Source organism: Ruditapes philippinarum, unplaced genomic scaffold (genome assembly GCF_026571515.1).
Source record: "Ruditapes philippinarum isolate M1 unplaced genomic scaffold, ASM2657151v2 ctg2368_1_1_1_1, whole genome shotgun sequence".
NCBI classification, from domain to species: Eukaryota; Metazoa; Mollusca; class Bivalvia; order Venerida; family Veneridae; genus Ruditapes; species Ruditapes philippinarum.
This window is the reverse complement of record NW_026852697.1, coordinates 160,085-164,654: the sequence shown is the minus strand read 5'-3', so window position 1 is coordinate 164,654 and position 4,570 is coordinate 160,085.

Below are 4,570 nucleotides of genomic sequence, written 5' to 3'. Positions count from 1 at the left end.
GATTTATATAGTTTGTTTGTTTGATTGGGTTTTACGTTACACTGACACAGAACAATGTTTGTTACTCTATACATCAAAATACATGGAAAAAATTTAAACTGATTGCCTAAAAAACCTTACTCAACAATAATTGTTTTGTTTGTTTGTTTGTTTCATTTTACGCCTTTTTTCAACAGTATTTCAGTCATATAGGCGGGTAGTTTCCTAACCATCGTTCCTGGAGACTTACACCAGTACTAGACTACCTTCCTCCGCGCTAACAATAATTGTAGATTCTCATAAAAAGTCACTTATTAATTGAAACTGATAGCTTTTAAAAATGACTTCATCAAATACCGACAATCTTGTTCGGACACAGGGTACTCGCTTTGAAGACGTCTTTGGGCGGATACCCGAAAAACCGACATTCCAGTCTGAACCGAAAACATATTTCAGGCCATTTTTTCTTGCGTGTTTTACAATTTTAAATGTCCCTGTTCAAAGAAAGTGCAAATGACGGTCGGTCCGTTCGTCTGTCCTTAAGTTCGTCCGTCGGAAGATTCGTTCATTTCTGAAAGTGAACCATTTGATCCAGTCTTCTTATCTTACAGCATTATTAATCTTATTGTGTATAAAACAACATTATTAAATTCTTCTTTGAATTTATTAAGATTTTAACATAATATTTGTTATATATTTACATTTTTTCTCTTTCTTACATCTATTTAATTCACATAATATCGTTTTCTTATTTACTGATATTTTTGTTACCAAATTTAACGTTAACGTTTGACGCGGCTTAACACACCGCGTTACGTCATATTTTATGTCAGCAGAAACGCAATGATCAAATTTAAAAACGTTCATACAGTTTATAAGCATCACGACGATACATTTAAAACGCCGCAATAATACCAATAGTTGGTATGTTTATTTATTTGTTTAAAAATGATAATTTATATTAGGAATTAATTGAATGTATCTTAAATAAGATTATTTAAGTGTACTGTAATTACAGCTCAACGCATTCTCACTAACACTGGCGTCGTGTGTTTATAAACATATAAGGTCAAGGTCATAGTGACCTTAATTGTGAAAGCTGTTTCCGCTCAATTACTACGAAACCGTTTGACTTACAATATTCAAGGTCATAGGATAAAAACCTCATTGAGTAGAAGACCCCTTCTGTTTTGGGTGCCCTTGCATGAAAACTATACTTGTTCAATTTCAATATTTGTCCTTCAGCCTCCAACACTGATCACCAACGTTCAAAGAATACAGTCTTACAATGTTTGATTTTTGATTTCTTTTTGTAGGGGTTGGTATGCATGAAGGAAGAGGTCACGGTGACCTTGATTGAAATAACTATTTCTGCTCGATAACTAGAAATACCCATTTGACACACAGTATCTTAGCTTCTAATGATGATCATCATTACTTAGGAGAAGCCTCTATTGTTTTAAGGCGCCGATTTATGAAGATCACGATCAAAGTGGTCTTGCAGAAATGTTTAACATACTAGTAAGTTTGATAATAATAATACAATAATGGATAGCATAAGTTAAATTATAAAACAATAATGGATTTAGACCGTGTTAGTTGTTTAACAGCTGAGGAAAAAAAGTAGCCATGACTGTGCAGTAATGAGTCGTATAGGTAGCAAAATGGAAACAAAGTAGTATTTTCACTTCCATAAAAAAAATAAACTCATTCACTATTATTATTTTCATTGCCAACAAAGCAAACGGAGCAAAGACAATTAAATTATATGGTAAATAAGCTTTTTTTATAAACTGTAACAAGATACCGAAAATAAAATGTTTTTAGAAATAAAAATGATAGCTTTTCTGAGTCAAAATGGGTTTTAATCATTAAATATTCTTTTGACACCAAGCCTTCAATTTTCAAAGGATGATCACCTTTATTGAGAAGATCCCATTTTTGCGCTAATGCCATGAATATGATTTTTTTCCTTTCAATATCAAGATAACCAACTGACCCATATGCTACAAATTCAAAGAATGATAAACATCGTAGGTTTACAATAGGTTAAATGGTCGTCTGCTTTACTGCTCTAGACAAGGGAAAGGACTATTGATAATTTACTGATATGCTCATAGGATTTATGTACCTTGGACACTTTTCAAATTATTATGCCTTTTATTGAATTCTTGGACAACGCCCCTTTCTCATTTGAATTCAAATATAAGCAATATCTTGATTTTTTTTTTTTAATATCCACTGTTTTTTTTTATTTTTTTTTTCATTTTTATTATGCCCCCACTTCGAAGAAGAGGGGGTATATTGCTTTGCACTTGTCTTGTCGGTCCGTCGGTCCGTCGGTCCGTAGATCAAATGGTTTCCGAGTGATAACTAAAGAACCCTTAGGCCAAGGAACTTCAAACTTGGTATGGTGATTGGTCATGACCGGTAGATAACCCCTTTTGTTTTTAGGGTCAAGGGGTCAAAGGTCAAGGTCACATTGACCTTGTATGTTAAAAACGGTTTCCGATCAATAACTAAAGAACGCTTAGGCATAGGAACTTCAAACTTGATATGATGATTGCTCATGACCAGCAGATTACCACTATTGATTTTGGGGTCGAGAGGTCAAAGGTCAAGGTCACATTGACCTTTTAGGTAAAAACGGTTTCCGAGTGATATCTAAAGAACCCTTAGGCCTAGGAAATTCAAACTTGGTACTGTGATTGGTCATGACCAGTTAATGACCCATATTGATTTTTGAGTCAAGGGATCAAAGGTCAAGGTCACATTGACCTTGTATGTTAAAACAGTTTCCGATCAATACCTAAAGAACGCATAGGCCTAGGAACTTCAAACTTGATATGGTGATTGTTCATGACCAAAAGATGACCGACTTTGTAGGTAAAATCGGTTTCTGATCAATAACTAAAGAACCCTTAGGCCTAGAGACTTCAAACTTGTTATGATGATTGGTCATGACCAGCAGATGACCCCTATTGATTAAGGGGTCAAGGGGTCAAAGGTCAAGGTCACATTGATCTTGTATGTTAAAACGGTTTCTGATAAATTACTAAAGAACGCTTTGGCTTAGGAATTTCAAACTTGGTATGATGATTGTTCATGACCAGCAAAAGACCCCTATTGATTTTAGGGTCAAAGGTCAAGGTCACATTGACCTTGTAGGTAAAAACGTTTTCCGATCAATAACTAAAGAAACCTAAGGCCTTGGAACTTCAAACTTGGTATGATGATTGGTCATGACCAGCAGATGTCCCCTAATGATTTTTGGGTCAAGGGGTCAATGTCATAGTGACCTTGTACTTAACGACCGTTTCTGACCAATAACTCAACATCTAAAGTTGCCTGGGTTGATATTTTATGTGCTTTTGGTACACATTTGAAGGTCTTATTAATATAAAAACTTGGCTGTCATTAATGAGGCCTATGTGATTCATAAAGTTTATGTATGCATTATTTGGTAAGATTTTTAATAACTTTAATTGCTGCACACAACCTATGGGGTCACAATAATTATTTACTTGTGACTAGTCATGACCAGTAGATACTAGATAACCCTTATTAATTGCTTGTTCACTGGGTCAGAAGTCATGCATAATAACCTGATCACATGACAAATTGGCTGCCGATAGGGGGCATACATGTTTTACAAACATATCTTGTTTTTTATCATTATTATTTTCATTATTATAATTATTATTATTTGTTTGTTTGTTTGTTTTGGTGTTTTTTTGTTGTTTTTGTTTTGTTTGTTTTTGTTGTTGTTAAAAAGGCAACTACTGTTTTTTAAACGGACAAACGGGACGTTTACCGATGTTATGTAATAGGAAAATAAAAATTCTTAATTGTTGGGTACACACGTTAAAAAGACCAAAATTTGTTCAGTAAATAAACATATCTTACGCTGAAAACAATACAGATGATAGAAATAATCTTTCTCAAAATTTGGCAACACAAACCAAAATGATATTAGATAGTCACGGTATCAGTTACAGTTGGAATTGCCAGTTTGATATTCCGTTTGAAGAGTTAAGGTTAAGAAGTTTTGGCACTTACAACAAAGTTGGTACTGCTGAAATAAATAATTCAAGTCGCCTATACTCTTAGTCAATATACATTATTGATATTTATCTTAAGAAATATTCTTTCATATATGTTTGAACAAAATGTTAATAGAATAGTGTAAACCAAAGTACATCAAACCTCACTCTTAACCCAAATATGTTCAAAGACAGTGTAAATAAAACGAATCTCCGCCAAGTGGAAATCTTACAATTGTTATGGTTACATTAGACGAAATAAATACAAAAAACATTCATCATGAACACATGTAAATATGCACAAAAAGGTACCAACTAATGACAATAACAAAAGTACTCGATGCCTTAAAAGAAGACAGAGCAACAAGAAAATCACCTACAAAGGCCAGAGGAAGCAAGACAGAAAACGAAAATCAAAACAGTTCTGTCCGACAGACTTTTATAACTGTCCATCATAGAGTCGTCCACTTAGTCAGTTAGATGCAATTAAATGAAACCTTTACAGTTTTTAAAAATTGGCCAAAGAAGAAAACAGAATAAGTAAAAGA